Genomic DNA, 22503 nt, shown 5'->3' on the forward strand with positions numbered 1-22503 from the left:
GGATCCAAAGATGTGAATGCATCCTTAACCCCTCTAGGCCTACCCCCTGTGACAAACTCCCTCCAATAAAACCCCACTTCCTAAAGGTTTCATAACCAGCCAAACAGTACCACTGACTGAGGATTAAGTATCCAAATACATGAGCCTATGGGGTCATTTTACATCCAAACCAACACATTCTACCCCTGACTCCATAGGCTTTATAGCCACCTCATGATGCACAATGCATTCAGTCCAACTCAAAAGTCCCCATACTTGCCGGGTGTGGTGGCACATGCCTTTAATCCCAGCACTCGGGAGGCAGAGGTAGGAGGATTTCTGTGAGTTCAAGGCCACCCTGAGACTACAGAGTTAATTCCAGGTCAGCCTGGACCAGAGTGAGACCCTACCTCGAAAAACAAAAACAAAAACAAACAAACAAAAAAAAAAAAGTCCCCATACTCTTTACCATTTTCAATACCATTCAAATTCCACAGTTTCATCTGAGACTCAAGGTAGTCTCTTAACTGTGATCCAAGTAAAATCAAAACATAAGCTACATACTTCCAATAGAATGGCACAGACTATACATTACCATTCCAAAGAGGGAGGAATAGGGGCATAGTAATGAAAGTTTGGACTAAAGCAAGGTCAAAACCCAGTAGAGCAAACACCAAATCCTGCAGCTCCACTTCTGGTATCTGGGACTTGTGAAAGGCTTGGGCAGCTCCTCCCCTCCAGCTATGCTGCTTGGGGCAGGACCCACCCAAGCCTGCAGTCATACAACTTTGGTATCTCCAACATCCTAGAATCTCCATTGCAACTCAGGATTCACCATCACAGCTTCATGCTGTGGCCTCACAGGGCCTCCTTCCAAGACTTGACCCTATCTCATATTGCTGGGCCTCAGTAGCTCTTTAGAACTGTGTGCCATCCATGACCACCCCCCTTCATCTTGCATTTTTCATGTCTAAAACCAATTCTTGGATAGAGAGATGGCTTATCAGTTAGACACTTGCTTGCAAAATCTGATGGCCCAGATTTTATTCCCCAGTACCCACATAAAGCCAGATGCACAAAGTAGTGCATGAATCAGGAGTTTGTTTGCAGCTCCAAGAGGTACTGACACAACCATCTTCCCTCTTTCTCTCTCTCTCAAATAAATAATAATAAATAAACAAAATAAAATAAGACCAATACTGCATGAGTGATGCTGCCATGCTCTGCTTCCAGATAGGGATGAGCCTGGCCTTTGGACCATAGTTGTAGTAGCCTCTGTATGTTGAACCTGGGAAGCAGAGATCTACTTTAACATTATTCCTTCAGGCTTTCCTTTTTTAAAAAATTCTTTTTTTCAGACCCACTCCTTACTAGCTTGAGCCTTCAGTAAGTTGGGTTTGACCCTCAGGATATCTTTCCATTTGCCCATGACTGAGCAATTGGCTTATCCTAATAGTGGTAAACTCTTTAACAGAATAGTTGTAATGGCTGTGATCTCTGGGCCTGGGTCTTTAAATTTGCTTATATTTCTTTCTGTGCCAAATTTTATATTTTTAATATCTTTCTGCCCTGTATTTTCTTTTTTCATTGTAGACCTGAATCAGGACAGAAAAAGCATCTATATCACAGATTCAATGACATTCTTCTGGGAATTTCCTCCATCAAACACATTAATCCTTTACTCTTAAATTCAACTTCTTTCAAGTTCTAATGATAGGGGAAGAATGCATCCAGATTCCAGTCCAGATTATCACATAAACTACCTGTAGGCAAGATCCAGGTAGAGTTCACATTCCCCTCTGAAACCTCATAGCCAAGCTTCCTTCACCTGCATTTCTCTAAGCTTTCTGATCTTTCAAACTCCCATAGGAATGGCCCACTAAGCTTGGTGTATAATTTTGTAATATTTCTCTGGTCTAAAGTTTTAAATCCTTCCATATTCCTCCCACAAACCAGTTCCATAAGACTAAGCACCTAAGCCAGGAGTGGTGGCTCACACCTATAATCCCAGCATGTTGTAAACTGAGACAGAAACATTTCTGTGAACTTAAGGCTAACCTGTGCTACAAATGAGTTCCAGATCACCCTGGGCTAGAGCAAGACCTTACCTCAAAAAAAGACTGAGAAACACATGGTTAGGTTCATCACATCAACAGCCCCACTTCTCAGTATAGATTTCCTCAATCAGCTACTTTCTCTTTACCAGGACAAAATATTCAGGCAGAAGAAGCTTAAAGAAGGAAAGCGTTTATTTTCAGATTGTGGTTTCTAGGGTAGAGTCTATCATGGTGGAGAGAGCATGGCAGGAACAGAAATCTTGCACCAATCACATTGTCACATGAGCAGGGAAAAAGTAAAGAACAGGAGAGCAGCAAACAGGGCTGGACTATAAAACCTTAAGACCTTCCCACAGTGATACACTTCCTCTAGCAAACCTCTACTTTCTAAAAGTTCCAAACAGTGCCATCAGCTGGGGATTAAGTATTTAAACACATGAGCTCATGTGGCGGTGGGGGGGGGGGGGCGGCATTTCATATCTAAACCACCAGAGACACCCTGTCTCAAAGAAGTTGGAAGGAGAATATGGACACCTTGATGCTGTCTTCTGACCTACATATATACCCATACACACATATAAGTAAATAAATAAATAAAAAGTATGCCCCAAACTGGCGGAATGAACAAGATATCAAGACCTAGAACCTTGCTACTTACAAAACACTCACTTCTCCAGTAAAGGTATCATCTACAGACTGAAAGCTAGAGGCACCTTTAAAGTAATTCCTATGGTGTTAAATAGGTATAAGATACAGAATTACACAGAATGTCTGGGATAGAATTGTCTGTATGTTACGTCACCTGTATGTGAAGGTCACTGGGTATTTGTCATAATCTTGAGCGATCCTGTTTCTGAACCTCTTCCTCATGCTTGAAGAATCCCTTGTCTGACTGCACAAAGCCCACCTCCAATTGCAGAAACTGAAAGAAAGCTTTGGGGATGACTTAAAATCATTTAGAGATAGAAGCGTATCTCTTGGGACCACTGCAATCCCACAAGCCCCCGTTTTGTCCTGGTATTGAATTAGCCCCATCTGCTACATGGAGGCAAGTATTCAGTCAGTCTTACAGCTATGTAAACCAGAGCTCAAGGGTTGTCTGCTAAGAATAAACTGTTCTGCTATAAGCTAACCATGTGGCTTAGCTAAACCCTCACTCCTGTGGCCACCTGTCCAGGGGATTGTGGACCTCCAGGAGGCCCAGGCCTCATTTACTGCCCCTAACAGTCTTTGACATACCCATGTCCTTAGCAATCAGACCAAGTACCTAGTAAATTCAGACAGAGAAATGAATTAACCAGGATATGAAAGCAGATTTTATTCTGTGATCTTGAATAACAAAGATTGTTCTTTCCCAAAGCTGTAAATATAACACCCAAAATAGCAAAGATTAAAAGAAAAAACAAAGATCATCAGCAGATTTAAAATTGTTTCCTTCCTTCTTATCAACAATAGGACTTATTTTTTAGTCTACATTTTTGGTATGAACTTCATTTGTTTAACTAGATGGATGTAATAGAACAGAACAGGGGATGTGCAGTTACTGATGGCTGGGACAAAGCAGAAAAAATATGGGCCCTGAGAGGTTCTGCCTGGACAACACACCAGTTCTGAGCAACCATCTTTCTATGGGAAGTTGATGCTACACTTTACAACACGTGGCTATTGAACTCTTAAATGTGACCAGCACAGCTGAAAACAAAAAAGTTAATATAAACTTAATTTACATAAGCTTCAGTAGCCACATGTGTGTGACTAGAGATGATAGTACTGGAAAGGACAGAAGATATTTGTGACCAAGACCTCTCTTACCATGGCCTCATCTTCAACCTCAACAAGACTCCCAAGGTAAATCAAGATTTCCCAAAGTTTATTATTTGGATGGAGCTTGTTTGGGAACCGATTAGGGGGAGGCACCAACTCACCCCTTCCCAGTGCTGTGTGTGGGTTTATTAATTGTCTACATGATTGCTTTTGTAAAGGGCCTAGCTCTCTGAACCCAGAATTAGGAGCTCTGAATTTGAAACCATTTATTAGGCTTAAATTTATGTGGTGTGAAATCTGTTAGATCATTTGCTCATCAGTAGGTTGTCTAGAAAAAAGGCCCATCTACAAAGGGTTTCAGGGTGAGGGTCAGCAGTGTAATCAGAAACATACCAAACTTGGCCTCCAGCAAAAGACTGTGTGCTTTCAAGTCAATTTTGAGTTTGAGAAGTGGCCTTTTGAAGACCTTCCCATTGGTAACATTTCCTTTCTTATTAAAAAACAAAAGTAATTATTTTTCACCATTGTTGAGCTTAAAAACTGAAAGGTAGAAGAAACCCCTAGGGGCTCACATTGAAAATACAGAGCATGTGAGCCAGCTACACTGAAGTGAAACCTTCAAACCTCAAAGGCAGGAGGGCAGGTGTTGGGCCTCAAGGAGAGCCACTGAATAGGATATGCACAGAGCAATGCAATAGGCCAACTATGGCCATCAGAGGCCTGGGTGATTCACTGCCGTTTACCAGAGGAAATTACCTGTGTTGGTTTGGCGATCAAATTGTTCCTGCAGGAAACACTAGCTAGAGCCACATACACCCTGAGAGGGAAACAAAAATGAAGAGACAGCTGCCAGCCTTGGGAGCTCACAGTTCCAGTGGAGCCCTGTGGAGGAGGATAGGCTGTAATGTGCCTTTACAACCAGCAGTGTACATGCCCCAACCCAGCTATGGTGAGAATCACTTGAGTGGCATTTTATAAAGCAAATATCCAGGTTCTTTCACCCAAATATTCTCATTTCACAGGTCTTTGGTAGACCTTGAGAATGCCTATGTTTTTAAGCAGAGTCTTACTCTAGCCCAGGCTGACTTGGAACTCACTCCAGGCTGTCCTTGAACTCACAGTGATCCTCTTACCTGAGCTTCCCAAATGCTGGGATTGAAGGCATGCACCACCATTACCACCATGTCCAGTGAGAATTTTTTGTTTGTTTATTTGGCTTTATTTGTTTGCTTTAATTTTTTTTTATTTATTTACTTCAGAGAGAGAGAATGGGCATGCCAGGGCCTTCAGCCACTGCAAACAAACTCCAGATGCACGTGCACCCTTGTGCATCTGGCTTACATGGGTCCTGGGGAATTAAACCTGGGTCCTTTGGCTTTGCAGGCAAGTGCCTTAACTGCTAAGCCATCCCTACAGCTCATGTTTGCTTTGTTTTTTTGTTTTTTTCTGAGAAAGGGTCTTGCTATATAGCCTAAAAGCTGATGTTGAATTTATGAGCCTTTTGCATCAGCCCCCCAGGGAGGGGATTGCAAGTGTGCATCATCTCACAATGAGAAAAGGTGTTTTAAAAATATATATGTATGTATATAATTTATTTACTTATGAGAAAGAAAGGGAAAATGGGCATGCCAGGGCCTCCAGCCAATACAAATGAACTCCAGACATCTGTACTGTCTTGTGCATCTGGTTTACATGGGCACCAGGGAATCAAACCTGGGTCCTTAGGCTTTACAGGCAACTGTCTTAACTGCTAAGCTATCTCTCCAGCCCCAAAGTATTTTTTAAATTTATTTAAGAGAGAGAGAATGAACATGCCAGGGCCTCCAACCTTAGCAAATGAAGTCCAGGTACATGTGCCACCTTGTGCATCTGGCTTACATGGGTCCTGGAGAATTGAACCTGCATCCTTTGGCTTTGGAGACAAGCACCTTAACCGCTAAGCCATCTCTCCAGCTCCCCAAAAGTGCTTTTATAGAATATGTTTGGAATTTTTTTTTTGAAAAAAATAAAATATTTGTGTGTGTGTTTATGTATGATGTGTATGTGCTCAATTTGAGTGTGTTTACATATGGTGTGTGTGCACATTTGAGTGTGTTTACTTATGGTGTGTGTGTGCACATTTGATTGTGTTTACATATGATGTGTATGTGCCCATTTCTGTGTGTTTTTGTATGGTGTGTATGTGAACATTTTAGTGTGTTTATGTGTGGTGAGTATATGCACATTCAAGTGTGTTTATGTGTGGTGTATATGTGCACCTTTGTGTTTATGTATGGTGTGTAAGTACACACTTGAATGTGTTTATGTGTGGTGTGCATGTGCACATTTGAGTGTGTTTATATGTGATCATATGCTCATTTGTGTGTACTTACATATGGTATGTATATGCACATTTGTGTGTGTTTTTAAGTGTGGTGAGTATGTGCTCATTTGAGTATGTTTACACATGGTACGTATATGCACATTTGAGTGTGTTTATGTGTGGTGACTTGTGCACATTTGAGTGTGTTTACATGTGTTAAGTATGTGCATATTTCAGTGTGTTTACATATGGTGTGTATGTACACACTTGAGTGTGTTTATGTGTGGTGAGCATGTGCACATATGAGTGTGTTTACATATGGTGTGTATGTGCACATTTGAGTGTGTTTATGCATGGTGTGTATGTGAACATTGGAGTGTGTTTACATACGGGGTGTATGTGCACATTGGAGTGTGTTTACATATAGTGATGATGTGCTCATTTGAGTGTGTTTACATGTGGTATGTGTACATTTGAGTGTTTATGTGTCATGTGTATGTGCTCATTTGAGTGTGCTAACATATGGTGTATATGTAAACATTTGAGTGTGTTTATGTGTGCTGTGTGTATACATTTGAGTATCTATGTATGTCGTGTGTGCACTTTTGTGAGTGTTTATGTATGGTGTGTGTGTGTGTGCACATCTGTGTAGGGAGTGTGTCATAGTGCACATGTGGAGGTCAGAGGACAAGCTGGTATCAGCAGGTGCCTTTCATTCTGGTTGAGATGGTCTTTGTTCTTTCTGCTGTCTCTGCAAGGCTACCTGGCCCTTAGGCTTTCCGGGATTCTCCCGTCTCCACTTCCTATCTTGCTGTACGAGTGCCTGGGTCCAGCTTTCTGTGGTTTCTGGGATCCAAACTCTGGTTTTCATGGCAACTTCTTTTACCCACTGAGCCATCCCCCAGCCCATAAGTTTAAGAGACAACTTGGGAAACTTGAAAATAATGAAGGCATAATGTCTCTCTCACCTCTCTCACCTGCACCATCACCCAGGAACCCTCATCACCCTAGTTGCTTTAGTGAAGCCCCCTCCTCACCTTAAGCACTAATCCCTGTGATTTCAACCCCTCTAATCCAGCACATCATACCTGGACAGCCTGAGTGTTTTGCTTCCTCTCCTCAATACCTCTTCTCCCTTTGTGAATCCATTCTGTACTGAGGTATCAGGATGATTTCCCAAAACATGTAGTTGAAGGAGTCTCATTCTTCCTCAGAACTAGTACAGATCTGACATACTGACAAGCAAGCGCTGGGGCGTCTGGGCTCTGGGCCAGCTCTTCTCTGCAGTCCATTCTGCCATGGGCTCAGCAAGGGAATTGGTATCTCTCCTTTCAGATCCACCTGACCATCAATACACCATCCCCATGATAATCTCCATATCCAGCCAAATCAAGTTACTTGTCTCTTGCCTTGGCTGAAGTGAAACGAGTGAAGGGGTCACATGACTTGAGGACAGGAACATCCTGTGACTAAATGTGCAGGTTTCATTCTAGTGTGGCAGTCTCATAGCAAATGGTCAAAGTGGCCAGAACATAAGTCACTGTCCCAGTGGAACATTGTGGTGGTTTGAATGTAAAATGTCCCACATAGGCTCATGTGTTTTGAATACATGGTATCCAGTTGGTATCAATTTGTGAAGGTTATGGAGCCTTTGGGAGGGGAAGTCTTGCCACATATGTGTCATTGAAGGTGGACCTTGAGGTTTATTACTCCCTCCCAGCTTGATAGAGATAGGAGCTCACTTGTGCTGCTTCCTTCCAGCTGATGTGACAACATGGAATGCTCAATGGATGCTTTTGCACCATGATGAGGCATCTCCCCAAAGCTATAAGCCTGAAATAAATCCTTTCCTTCCATAAGCTGCTTGTGATTGGGTGTTTGTCCCAGCAGCACGTAGGTAACTACAACAGACATAACTGGAGATATAAAGCAGATCAGAGTCATGAAGAGTGTTAAAGTCAGGCTGTGGATCTCTCTGTCTCTCATGGTACGTTTTTGTTGTTGTTGTTTGTTTGTTTGTTTGTTTTTTGTTTGTTGTTTTTGTGACAGGGTCTCACTTTAGGCCAGGCTGACCTGGAACTCACTCTGTAGTCTGAGACTGGCCCTGAACTCACAGCAATACTCCTACCTCTACCTCCCAAGTGCTGGGACCAAAGGTGTGCACCACCACATCCAGCTGTGGTTCTCATTTTATGGAAATGGGAAAGATGTGGGATATAGGGATTACCCCCAGAGGAGGGGTAGCTAGCCTCCAAACAACCATCCTGGTTATTGCCTGATTATTCTTTTTATTTCATATTTTGGAAAATGTCAAAAATACCCCAAAGCACACCAAACAGCTGAATTACATATCTTTAATTCATGCAATCTAGAGGTTGGGGAGATGGTTTAGTTAGTAAAGCACTTGCAGCACAAGTGTGAGGACAAGTTCAGATCCCCCAGAACCCATGGAAATGCCAGGTGTATGTGGTGCCCTACCTATATCCCAGCACTCACGAAACACAGGGTTCCCTTGGAGCAAGCTGAGTAGCCAGACTACTCAAATCAGTGAGCTCTGGGTTCAAGTGAGAGACAAACTCTGCCTCAATAACTAAGGTAGAGAGCAATGAAGGAAGACACCCAGTCTCAACTTCTGCCCTCTACATGTGTATATATATACACACACACACACACACACACTCAAGCACACGCGCATGAGGTGAGCTATGTACTAAAGCACTAAAGTAGTGACCCTTTCAGTGGAGCATGAGAGGGAAATAGTTGAAGCTCTGGTGTCTGCGAGGTAGCCTGTAGGCCATGGGTAGACTGTCTAGGCATGCACAGTAGCAGAGTAGATGGAGATCAGCTGGGACCTCTTGAGGACAGGTGACATGAGAATCAATGTCACTCAAGCCAACAAGAAGCATGGTAGATCTGCACAGAGAACCCTCAGACTTTCCTTGCTGACCACAGACTAGGGGCAGCCAGTAAGGTCTGAGGCTCCTGCTATCAAACCTCCAGAGGCCCCCCTGCAGCCTCTTCACTAATGCTAACCACATGGCACCTGCCATTTGGTGGTGTGACACTAGCCAGGCCTCCTCAGGCACCTTTCATGTGACATTCCTCCCTCCTTGGCTTTCATAGGACAGAGGGTTACTGCTTGTGGTGCTAGGAGATGAGAAGCAGGCCTCTGGGGTAAGGAGGGGTCTGCGGGGATAACCTGGCCTTCCCCAGGGCAAAGCCAGCAGCCTGGTTCCCACAGAGCTGGGCTTCAGAGCTGCTGGGGTGGTGACAGGAGGTGTCAAGTCCATAGAGGGCCCAGGGCTTATCTGTGTGGTAAACTCAGTGCTGGGGCCAGAGAAGGCTACAGCGCCTGGCTACCCAATCTACCTTCACCCCACCAGCATTCCACCATAAGATCAGCAGAGGAACTATGCTAGCACCATCTTCTGCCCATTCCTGAGGTAGAACGACCCCAGATAGGCATAGTCTCCTCCCAAGGATGTACTTCATCTCTGCCAAGCATATGTGCAGGGGCTGGGAGAGAGTGTTCAGTTGGTAAAGTGCTTGGCTTGCAAACATGAGGACCTGAGTTTGATTTCCAGGTTCTAAAAAACAAGCCTGTCATGTTGATGTAATCTCATGATGTAATCTCACTTGTAATCTCAACATTGGGGAGATGGAGACAGGAGGACCCATGGGGTTCACAGGCCAGCCAGTCAAGCCCATCTAACAAGGTCTAGGCCAGTCTTAAAAATGTGGACAACAGGGCTGGAGAGATGGCTTAGTGGTTAAGCACTTGCCTGTGAAGCCTAAGGACCCTGGTTCAAGGCTCAACTCCCCAGAACCCACATTAGTCAGATGCACAGGGGGGCACACATGTCTGGAGTTTGTTTACAATGACTGGAGGCCCTGGTACGCCCATTTTCTCTCTCTCTCTCTCTGTCTATCTGCCTCTTTTTCTCTCCGTCTGTCACTCTCAAATAAATAAAAATGATCAAAAAAAAAATGTGGACAACACCTGAGAAACAACGCCTATGGTTGTCTTCCAGCCTCCACAGTACATGCACATATATGTACTCACACATACTTCACATACATGAACATACACACACACACGTGTGTGTGCACGTGTGCACGCACACAAACACACACACACACTTACACACACACACATGTGCATGTACAAAATTACTTGGTCCTCACCATGAGCAAAAAGCTAGAGAATGGAAAGTATGAGGCATTGCTGCCAATGCTCTTACTGGAGGGGAATGAATGTGTTCAGAGATTATTAGAATTCTTAAGTAAAGATCTCTTAAAGCCAAAACAATTCTCAAAGCAGGCAAGGGGAGTCTGTGGAGGTCACAGACACCCAGGTTCAAGTCCTGATGTTGGCTAAGATCTTGGCTCTGCAAGGAACCTCTGTGATTCCTCCAAAGATGAAGATAATACCAATTTGGCTAAAGGCTCCTGGGTTTGAATAAGTAATAGTGAAAACATTTTGTGGTGACACAGAGCAAGGATAGAGCTAGTATTTTCTTTTATCCCCATCCATGTGTATATGTATATGCCGTGTGGAGAGCAGAGGTTGATGTTGAGTGTCTTTCTCAGTTTTTCTCCACCTTAGCTTTTGAGTCAGGATCTCCCTTATGAACTTGTAGCTCATTGATTCAGCTAGACTAGCTAGCCAGTCCTAGGGATTCTCCTGTATCCACCTCCCCAGTGCTATGATGATAGCTGTGAAATACTGTGCCTGACTTTTTATTTAAAAAAAAAAAAAAAAAAGTGGGCTGGAGAAATGGCTTAGCGGTTAAGCACTTGCCTGTGAAGTCTAAGGACCCCAGTTCGAGGCTCGATTCTCCAGGACCCACGTTAGCCAGATGCACAAGGGGCACATGCGTCTGGAGTTTGTTTGCAGTGGCTGGAAGCCCTGGCACGCCCATTCTCTCTCTGTGTCTGCCTCTTTCTCTCTCTGTCACTCTCAAGTAAATAAATAACAATGAACAAAAAAAAAAAAAATTTTTTTTTTAAAGTGTGGTGGAGTGCTGCAGATCCAAATCTAGGTCCTTATGCTTGTGATGTGCACTTCACTGATTATGCCATTTCCCCAGCCCTGGAGCTAGCATTTTCTACTGTCAACCATGAAGACATGTTCCACGTGCTGCGGGACAAGATCATGATTACCATCCCTTTATTACTGATGGAAAAGCTCTTCAAGGCTGTTAAATAACTTGTCTCACATCACAAAACCCACTTTTTTTGCATCTGGGGTCAGTTCATTCCATAACATGTTGCAAACCATGTGTACATGTTGGGTCCTGCAAGGACCTCTACCTAGGGTTTGTCTAAGGAAGACTCCCAAATAGGGAGACAAAGTCTGTGAAGCATTGGTGTAGCTGAGTTCCCAGGGTGTGCTCTTGCCCCCACATACTCACGGCAGTAGGGAGGCACGAAGGTTGGTGTGTGATACCTGTGGGAATCTGGGTTGCTGGTCATTTGGAACTGTTTCTCTCTGGGGGTTATTTACATCTTGCCCTGCTGGCTGTTTGATCTAGGGCCTGAGGGCTGAGCATTCCACCCCCACCCCACTGAGCTCTCCTGAGCAGCTTTGGCTAGTGTAGCCTAACAGGGCTGAGCAAAGAGTTGGGCCTGACTTATGGCTGCCCTGGGCCTGCAAAAGGGGCAGAGCTGGGAGGAGGAGGGCTGTCCATCAGTATTATTTCCAGGGAGGCGGCGCACTGGGGCGGAAAGAATGAGAGCTCAGTCAGTGATACTACAGCGCCAATCTCAGGACCATAATTTATACTTGCCAGTCTCTGGAACATTTGTGTGACTTCTCTGAGCTTCTATTTCCTTATTTGTAAAGTGGAGGCGGTGCAGCCTCCTTGAGGAGATTTGGGGCAATAAAGATAGATAATGGGCCCAGAGTCTGTGGTTTAGAAAAGACACTCATAAAAATACCTATAAATTTTGTTGTTATTTAGCTAGGAAACTGCCCCTGTCCCTAAGCCCCCCATTCCTCAACACCAGCCCATGTATCACTCTTGCACTAGCCATAGAAAATGTCTTTCTTTCCAGGTGGCAGCCTAGGGGTTCTACTACTGAGGTTGGGGTAGGGCCCAGGAACAGAGAAGCTGAAGGTAAAGAATTGTGGTTCTAACTCTGCCTCTTACCTGCTCCGCATGTGACCTATGACCATCACTGCTAAGCCAGGGTAGCAGCCAGAAAAGGGGGCAGGAGGAACAGAAATCACACCACAGATGAAGCACAGCTGGCCCCAGGCTGCTAAGAGGCTCCCTGCATGTAGTACTAGCCAGCTTGGCAAGCTACCATTCATTCACTGTCTGATTCCAAGACTTACAGGCTCAAAGTCAGGCAAGGTGGCTGTGGTGGTTTGACTCAGGTGTTCCCCATAAACTTAGGTGTTCTGAATTCTAGGTTCCCAGCTAATGGAGATTTGGGAATTGATGCCTCCTGGAGGCAGTGTATTGTTGGGGGTGGGCTTATGGGTATTATAGCTAGTTTCCCCTTACCAGTGTTGGGCACAGTCTCCTGTTGCTGTTGTCCACCTGATGTTGGCCACGAGGTGATGTCCACCCTCTGCTCATACTGTCATTTCCCCCTGCCATGATGAAGCTTCCCTTTGAGTCTGTAAGCCAAAAGCCTTTTTTGTCCCACAAGCTGCTCTTCATTGGGTGATTTCTGCCAGCAATGTGAATCTGACTGCAGCAGTAATGTTGTATCAAAGAGTGGTGTCAATTGCTGATACACACCTGACTGTGTAGCTTTAGGACTTTCAGAGCTGATTTTCAAGAGGAATGTGAAAGGATTTGAAACATGAGTCCTCTTAAATGACACTTTGCAGTGCTGTAAGTACAGCTTGATGGAATATTTTGGTCAGAGTTGAAAGACCTGAATACAGTAAGAACTATGGACTGGTGTGAGGTTTGGCTTATGAGGGTGAGAAAGAGCTTTGCCTGGACTGGGCTAGAAGCAGTTTGTGTGAGTGGATTGCTGTTATGACTATGTCCTGAGAACTTGTGCAGGGTTGTTTTGCATAGAAATAGATTGATGTGAGCAGAGGGATATGACACAGGGAAAAAAAATGAAATATTTGGCCTGAAATTTCTGCTCATTCAGCTGCAATTATATGAGACATTATACCCTTTCAGATTGGGCCAGCTGACCTGCACTGGGGCAACAAGAAGAATGTAGACATTTTTGAAGGAGCTTGAATGCTGAAGGAGTGTCCTATTCTTCAAAGTCTTCTTTATCCCCCCACTGCCCACACACTGGATTTTTTTTTTTTTTTTTTGAGGTAGTGTCTAACTCTAGTGCAGGCTACCTAGAATTTACTATGTAGTCTCAGGGTGGCCTCGAACTCACAGTACCCCTCCTACCTCTGTCTCCTGAGTGCTGGGATTAAAGGCATGCACCACCATACCTGGCTTCCCCATTGGATTAACAAATTGGCACCCTACCTGGTATTATGGAGTATAAGAAATGCAGGAAAGAGGGTTATGGAATTTGTAACATGGTCTTGTGTTTTGGAAATGGCTATGGCAGTGTGAAATAGGTTTACTGGATGCCTGCATGGAGAATCGATGAAGGCAGAAGGATGGACCATGGGTTGCAGTGGAGATCCAGTGGAGATTCCAGGACCACAAGATGGCTGCCAAGGAGCACTGCCAGCTCTGGTAAAGTTTTCCAGGACTGTGAGTAGCCTAGCTGAAGGGTGGAATTGGAACTCCAGACTTGTTGCTGGTTAGAATTACCAGACTTGGAGACTTGACACTGACTAGAGTTGTTGGACTTGGAGCTACAGAGTTTCATGTTTGCCTGTTTAAATCTTGTATTAGTTAACTATTTCTTTGCTATGCCCAATGCAATCTTTTGTAGTGTGAGTGTTTATTCTGTGCCACTATGGGGTTTTGGGGGGATTTTTTGTCTCAGTTAAAGGATGCTTAAAGTTTGGGTGATTTCGGCCAGCAATGAGACCTAAGTACAACAGTGCAGTGCATGCCTATAGTCCCACACCACCTTTGAGACTCTAAGCAGGAGACTATCTTGAGCCTAGGAGCTCTGGGCAGACAAAAAACTTAATGAGATCTCAGAACAAAGAAAGAAACTTACAGGTGCAGAGGACCTCACAAGGAAAGCTAGAGAGCTGGAAGAGGCACCATGTGGGAAAGTTGTCTTTATTATTATTTTTTAATATGTAGTATGTGTAGTAGTAGCATGTGTGTGTGTGTGAAAGAGAGAGTGAGAGAGAGATAGAGGGAGAGAGGAGATGGAGAAAGAGAGAGAGATATGTACACACATGCATGGGCACATGTTCTTTCAGGTGCTGAGAGGCCAGAAGAGAATGTCAGGTTTCCTCCTCTGCTGCTCATCTGCGTCAGAAGTTCTCTGAATGCAAAGCTATGGTTTGCACGACCCCAGCCATTATCTGGTCCCTCCTCCCCATGGGATGATGGTTACAGACATGGTTATAACACCCAGTTGTATATGAAGACAATAAGGAATCAAGCTGAGAAATCTCAGACCTTCATGCTTACAGCAAGTCATCTCCCCAGCCTGAAAGTTGCCTTGTCAAAGGGGCAAAAATAAAGCCTAACACCACCAGTAAATTGGACACCACAACATAGTCACCCCAGCCAGGGCCACTGTAGGACAGAGCACAGGACACTGTGGACACAACAACCATAGTCACCCCAGCTTGGGCCACCACAGCAGGAGAGAGAACATTGAATCTCCTGCACAGTAGGGGAGGCATTTGCTACACCTCCTTGGCTCACATAAGAGTGCCCATGTAAACCTGCAATGGGAATCCCTGTTCCTGCATTCATAGCCGATGTGTGTCAAAACCTGACTCTGCCTTTTAAGTTCTCTGATGACTGGGATGGTGAGGTGAGAGAAGCCCTTCTAGCCCTTGTATGAAGATGAGAAAGCAAAGAAAAACACTCAACAGTATGTGGGGTACAAGACACACAAAGACAGTGCTTGGTAAGTAAACAGGTGATAAATTAATATACAACTTAGCTTAAAAAGTATGACAAGAAAAAACAGCAAGAGTGTATGAGACAGAGAAAGCACGCCTATATAGGAATAAAGTGACCCTTGATGCAAGGAGTGTGTGGAAAGTGGAAGTCTATGTGGTGCCAGATGCCTCCACCCTGACCAATCTCCTTTCAGGATGCTGTCACTCGCTCTCTCTGTGCTCTCATCTCCTAGGATAGATGAAGTAACCCTCTGTGGTGGTTTGATTCAGGTGTCCTCATAAAGTTAGCTGTTCTGAATGCTATGTTCCCAGCTGACAGAGATTTGGGAATTAACGCCTCTGGAGGCAGTGTATTGTTGGGGGCAGGCTTATGGGTGTTATAGCCAGTGTCCCCTTGCCAGTGTTTGGCACACTTACTTGTTGCCATTGTCCACCTTATGTTGGCCAGGGCATGATATCCACACTCTGCTCATGCCATCATTTCCCCCTGCCATCATGGCACTTCCCCTCGAGCCTGTAAGCCAAAATGAACCTCTTTTTCTCCACAAGCTGCTCTTGGTTGGGTGTTTTCTACCAGCAATGCAAACCTGACTGCAACAGTAAAGTGGTTCCAAAGAGTGGGATTGCTGCTAGCCACCAGACTCTGTGGAGCTGATTTTCAAGAGGAATGTGAAACCTTGGCCTAAGAGATGTCTTTCAGTGCTGTTAAATACAGCTTGATGGGAGTATTCTGGACAGGAATTGAAAGACCTGAATGCAGTAACAACTATGGACTGTGAGGGTTGGCTTATGAGGGTGAGAAAGAGCTTTGCTTGGAACTGAGCTAGCAGTTCGTGTGAAGCTTGCTGTTATGCCTGTGTCCTGAGAAGTTGTGCAGGGTTTCTATGTGTAGAAATGAGTTGGTGTGAGCAGAGGGATATGGCACAGAAAAAAAAAAAATCTTAGGGTAAACTGTTGCCTATTTAGCTGCAACTGAGAGATTACAACCTTTGAGTTTGGGCCAACTGACCTGCACTGGGGCAACAGGAAGAATGTAGACTCTTTTGAAGGGGCCTGAGTGCCCTGTTTCAAAGTTTGCTTTATTCTCCTCCCACCCCCCAGATTAACAAATTGGCACCCTACCTGGTATTGTGAAGTATAAGAAATGCAGGAATGAGTGGGTCATTGAGTTTGCAACATGGTCTTGTGTTTTGGAAATGACCATGGGCAGTGTGAAGCAGGTGTGTTGGATGCCTGCATGAAGACCCCTTGGGACCATGAGGATGAACCATAGGTTGCAGTGGAGAATCAATGGAGATGCTGGGACCACAAGATGGCTGCCAAGGAAGGCTACTGGCCGCAGATGAAGTTTCCCAGAACTGTGAATAGCCTAGCTGGAGGGGCGGAATTGGAACTCCAGAGACTTGTTACTCGTTAGAATTATCAAACTTGGAGATTTGTCACTGGCGAGAGTTGTTGGACTTGGAGTTACAGAGTTTGATGTTTGCCCTGCTTAAATCTTTTTTTTTCCTTTTTTTATTATTTTATTTATTTTTTCTCAATTTTTATTAACACTTTCCATGATTATAAAAAATATCCCATGGTAATACCCTCCCTCCCCCCACTTTCCCCTTTGAAATTCCATTCTCCATCATATCCCTTCCCCATCTCAATCAGTCTCTTTTATTTTGATATCATGATCTTTTCCTCCTCTTATGATGGTCTTGTGTAGGTAGTGTCAAGCATTATGAGGTCATGGATATCCAGGGCATTTTATGTCTGGAGGGAGCACGTTGTAAGGAGTCCTACCCTTCCTTTGGCTCTTACATTCTTTCCGCCACCTCTTCCACATTAGACCCTGAGCCTTGGAAGGTGTGATCAAGATGTTACTCAGTACTCCAGTCACTTCTTTCCAACACTATGATACCTTGTGAGTCATCCCAAGGCCACTGCCATCTGAAAAGAGAAGATTCTATACCCAAAGTGAGAGTATGCCCTGCTTAAATCTTGTATGTTGAATGTTTCTTTGCTGTGCCCAATGTCATCTTTTGCAGTGTGACTGTTACTTCTGTACCATTATGGGTTGGGGGGGATTTTTTGGTATTATGGCTCAGTTAAAAGATCTTGGACTATAAGGATGTTTGAACATCATTGAAATGGATAACAACCATGGGGACTTTTAAAGTTGGACTGAATGTATTGTGTTTTACATCAACTATGGATATGTTTGTCCCCTTGCCAGTGTTTGGCACACTCCCCTGTTGCTATTGCCCACCTTATGTTGGTCAGGGGTGATGTCCACCCTCTGCTCATGCCATCAGTTTCCCCTGCCATCATGGACCTTCCCCTCTAGCCTGTAAGCCAAAATAAACCTTTTCCCCACAAGCTGTTCTTGGTTGGGTGATTTCTACTAGCAATGTGAACCTAACTGCAACACCCTCAAAGTGAGATGACCAGAAATGGGGAAGACAACCATTATTCTTTGTGAGCTAGAGAGCAACTACTGGAAAGATGGACAAGAGGTTAGCTGCTCCTGGGGTTTTGAGAGGTGCCACCACTTCAGGTGCCTTCAAATGTCAGGGTGCAAGTAGGTGAGGAAGCTATTTCACTCCAGCCAAACCCTACTTGGAATACTGGGTTGGTCTTGAGTTTCATCTTTGGTCATTTTAAGCATGTTCAGATTGACCAGGAGGAAGAGGCTTTGAAGTCACAGTAAAGAAGCAACAATTAAGGGGCCACTTTGGATTGCTTCACAATCCAATTTGGAGGGCTTCACAGGAATATTGAGGGACTCTGGTATGTGGGAGCAGTGAGAAATGATAGGGATCACTAGTGTGAGCATTGGGCCAGGTACTGAATCATGGCCTAGCATGAATAAGCTCCTACCCTGAAAGCCTGCAGGCAGTATGCATCCAGTCTCACCTCACAGAAGGCTGGCGATGGTGCACTTGCATGGGGCAGGTCAAGTCCCTCTGTCTTACCCTGCAACTCTGACATGCTATGATTATATGAAATTCACACTGGTGAGACCCTTAAGTTCCTACCTTGGATATGCCTATCAAATGAAGAGAAACATCAGCTGCTCAAGTCTCCCTGGCTATGATGTAGCTGGGTACAGTTATGTTCAAAGTGTAGGTTCCCACTAGGAATGAGGTCACTGTGGAAACATGAGCATCACAGTCCATACCTTTCCAGGTCACTGAGCTGTCCCTGCAGCAGGAAGAGACATTTCCTGACTCTGGGTTTCTGCTCAGGGGTCCCCAGCCCGAGCATCCTGTCTCTGGTATGCCAGAGCATCCTGTGCTGGATCTGAGGCTGCCTTGGCCAAGCCCTAGTGCTGGAATGATGGTGTGTGGATCACCTGGGGTGCAGAAGAGAGACAGGAGCCAGGAAGCAGCCCTGTGAGGACAGCCTGAAGCCCAGCACTTTCCATGGCAGGGGGTTGCAGCCATGTCCAAAAGGCAGAGCCAACCAAGGCTGCCAGGACCAGCACAGAGTAGGAAGATTCTCAAAGTCCCTTTGCCCTTTTGTCACTGCCCCTGCTCTTCCTCAACTGATTTCCCTATGAAATCCTTTCCCGGTATTCTTAACTCTGCCCAGAAAACTTCCTAGCACATTCCATAGGCTAGTGTGTAGGTCCCAACGGCGTGGCTGGGATTCAGGCTCTTTCAGATGTGGAGGAAGACTCAACCCTTGGGTAGAAGTAGGGGTGCATGTTTCCTCAAAAGAAGGTTGGAGGACAGTTGAGTGTGGCTCAGTGGTAGAACACCTGCCTAGCCCTTGGATAAAGCTCTGGATTCCATCCCCAGTAGTGTCAAAAAGGAAGGAGAAAGGAGTGTGAGTCCAGCAACAGGAAGCCAAGTAGACTGAGCTCAAGGTCTTGGTCTCTGTTCACCCTGAAGCTTTTCCCAGAGGGATCAGTGAGCTGTCAGCTCTGAGATCAAGGAGGTTATAACCTGAAGTCATGCTGTGTACAGTAGCATAATCCCAATGCTTCTATAACAGTAAGAGGCAAGTCAGGAGAATTCTGAAGCTTGAAGGGTGGCTAGCATGGACTTTACATCACAGTGCAGAGAAAAAACCGTCTTGTCTCAAGGTGGAGAAGACCAACACCCCGAAGTTGTTCACTGATCTCCATACATGTGCCATGGTGTGTGCAAGCCCCATTCCCCCTGATACACACAACATACACAAAAATTAAAGGAAAAACTTTTTTTTTTTTTTTTTTTGGTTTTTTCAAGGAAGGGTCTCACTCTCTATCCCAGGCTGACCTGAAATTCACTATGTCTCAGGATGGACTGGAATTCATGGGATCCACCTACCTCTCTGCCTTCCAAGTGCTGGGATTAAAGGCATGTGCCACCACAAAAAAGTTAAATAAACAAAAATCTTCTCAACTTAATAAATAGATGAACTGGGGTCAGATCACATAGAACTTTGAATGCCAGATTTAAAGTGGGACACTAGTGACCACTAGAACAAAGGAGTGCCTCTTGTCTCATTCTTTATTATAAAGAATCTAAGGACAACCACATGAAGGAAAAATGATGTTATGGCAATGTGTGTCCATTGGTTTGAGATCTCCTCATAGCATCTACCATGACCTTGCTGAGTAATGCACTCAAAATGGACTTCAGAAAGGTGAGGTGTCACTGTAGACAGTTCAGAGTGTCAGATGACAGCCACTTCTCTCAAAAAGTTAGACAAGTCACTTTTCCTGTTTTCTCTTGTGACTTCATGGAGATCAAACTAACTCGATTTTCAACCCTTCAGCCTGAACTAGTTTCCACAATGAATCAAGGATAGAATCATCATTCATTTACCCAAAAACGATGCACTGAGTATCTATATTGTATTAGCAGTTTGCTCAGCCTGTGGTTTCCCTGGCTGAGTACGAGCAGGTGAGCTCTAACCAACCAATCCATAGGTCTGAGTGGGTACCAGGGTGAAACATAGGGAGGCAGCAGTGGCTAGCAAGAGTATATGCTTTGCAGCTAGAGAAACCAGGGCTCAAAGCAAGCTTGCCACTCACCAGTTGTGGATACTGCATAAGTTATCTAATCTGTTTGGGCATTATCATCTTCAGTCAGTATCCACAGAAATTCCTTCCAGACCTACCTGAGGATATCTGTGGTCCTTTTCTTCTAATCACTAGTCTCCAAATCCCACTGAGAGACTCCAGTTCCAGTGAATAGGGGATGAGACTATGATCTGATCTGATGAATTATGTTCAAAATGTCTCAGCCAATTGTCTGGTCACCACCAGGCTGAAGATGTGACTGTTCCTAATGCTACTCTACATCCTGGGTTATGTGCAAGAGCAGCTCTGCTTCTGCTGGACTTGGAGCATTGGACTGACCTGGTTCACTAGGTGCAATCCCAGAAATAAGCCACCTAACAACAGAGCCAAGAGAAACCAAGTCCCATGGCCAGCAGGTGCAACCCCAGCTTAGGACCCTTTTGAGGCCTAAAGGCTTCATTGGGGCTTCTCCAGTATACAAGCTGATCCACTCTAATTTTGCTTAAGCCTGTTTGAGATGAATCTTTAGTCACTCATCATCTGAAGGTTCTTAACCAATAAGTAACCAAGTGTCTTGCTTTCTCTGCATTGCATCTTAATATGGCAGGCACTGCTGGGGGGTCTTCCCTGGGGTTATCATATATGTACATATGTTTTGGTGCATGATGACATACAATACCAGTTCAGATTCTTTTGCCTAAATAACTCAACATTCCTACTTCAGAATACTAGCTTCTGGTCACCTTTCACCACTCACTACTGTCACTTCTGCCTAGAAGTCCTGCCTGAATCCCTGTCTTGGGATCCCCTGGGATACCAGCTACCCTGGGTCCTCTGTGTTCCTCTACCATCATTCTTGTGGCTCTCAGTCATATCCTTTCTCTACCTGTTCATATCCTACTCTTAGGAGGAAAAGGACCTGGATTTCACCCACTTATGTACATATTATACACATTTCACTATTTGACCACACAGGTTGATAAAGAACAAATGACTGACAAAGTTGAGAAAATGCACCTGCAGGGACATAAAATTCACATGGCCCTTCCATTATGAGAAGCAGATAATTATTGCCTCAATGTCCAACTTTGCATTTCGGCTGAGACATAAAACCCAAATATTCTAGGTTTGGTCTGATCTCCTTCATAGAGATGTGGCCCCTACAACTGTTCAATGAAATGTAAATAACAGTTGTCACATCAAGCTTCTGTGAAGAGTTCCTGAAAAGAGAGACAACCAGGTAAGACTTTTTAGCTATCTTTTCTTCAGTCCTTAATTCAGATGTGATAACTAGACCTCCAGCAGCAGGCTAAAATCATGTAGCTTCGTTGAGGAAGGAAGATATAAATGGGAGCTAAGTATGGCACAGCAGAAAGCTATTTTAAAAAGGGGGGGGGGGGCTGGAGAGATGGCTTAGCGGTTAAGCGCTTGCCTGTGAAGCCAAAGGACCCTGGTTCAAGGCTCGATTCCCCAGGAACCACGTTAGCCAGATGCACAAGGGGGCGCACGCGTCTGGAGTTCGTTTGCAGTGGCTGGAGGCCCTGGCGCGCCCCACTCTCCTCTCTCTCTCTCTCTGCCTCTTTTCTTTCTGTCTGTCGCTCTCAAATAAATAAATAAAAATAAAAACAAGAAATAATCAAAAAGGGGGGGTGCTGGAGAGATGGCTTAGCGGTTAAGTGCTTGCCTGTGAAGTCTAAGGACTTAGGTTCGAGGCTCGATTCCCCAGGACCCATGTAAGCCAAATGCATAAGAGGGTGCATGCATCTGGAGTTCGTTTGCAGTGGCTGGAGGCCCTGGTACTCTCATTCTCTCTCTCTCTCTCTCCCTCTCTCTCTCTCTCTCTGTATGCCTCTTTCTCTCCTGTCTGTCGCAATAAATAAAAATAAGCTAAAAATAAAAAAAAAAACCTGGACCACTGATGATGAAGGATCAGCTCTATTAACTCCAAACTACCTGTAGTCTCCATACCTGTTTCAATAAAACATATAATTAATCCTTTGTGCCTGAACCACCACTGAGAATCCTGTAAGTGATCTCACTCCATCCTGAGGTGTTTATCACCGATTATACCAATATTCATGTTTCTTGCTCCTTTCTTTTATTCTAACTACAAAATGACATTTTGAACTCTATGTTCGACAACTTTAATAGTGCATGTGGGACCAGATACTGAGACCGTAGAGAACATATACATTTAGCAGCTGGTCAAAATACAAGTACTCATACATCACTTTCTCTGGGAGGAAAAGCGTTATCATCTTACTAATTTTATGATTATGAAAAAATTAGAGGTGGTTAGTTTCAAAACAGAATTAAAACCCCCATTTCTTTAAATTCTAGCTCCTCTCCCCAGCCCCCACCTCCTCAACCCTAGTAATCACCTTCCTCAGTGGCAGGTGGGAGGGCTCTGGGGATCACAATG

The 22503-nt window shown here is 44.6% G+C and overlaps 1 long non-coding RNA gene across 1 annotated transcript; it reads right to left on the bottom strand.

The window, feature by feature from the left end:
• Nucleotides 1-19551: 19551 nt before the first annotated feature.
• LOC123460745 lies at nucleotides 19552-22045 on the bottom strand. The gene is made up of 2 exons (XR_006637170.1): nucleotides 21989-22045; nucleotides 19552-21301 (listed from the first exon to the last, which is right to left on the bottom strand). It is a non-coding gene; the product is annotated as an uncharacterized LOC123460745 (long non-coding RNA).
• Between the last annotated feature and the right edge of the window lie 458 nt (nucleotides 22046-22503).

The sequence above is a fragment of the Jaculus jaculus genome, chromosome 5, assembly GCF_020740685.1.
Source record: "Jaculus jaculus isolate mJacJac1 chromosome 5, mJacJac1.mat.Y.cur, whole genome shotgun sequence".
Taxonomy (NCBI): domain Eukaryota; kingdom Metazoa; phylum Chordata; class Mammalia; order Rodentia; family Dipodidae; genus Jaculus; species Jaculus jaculus.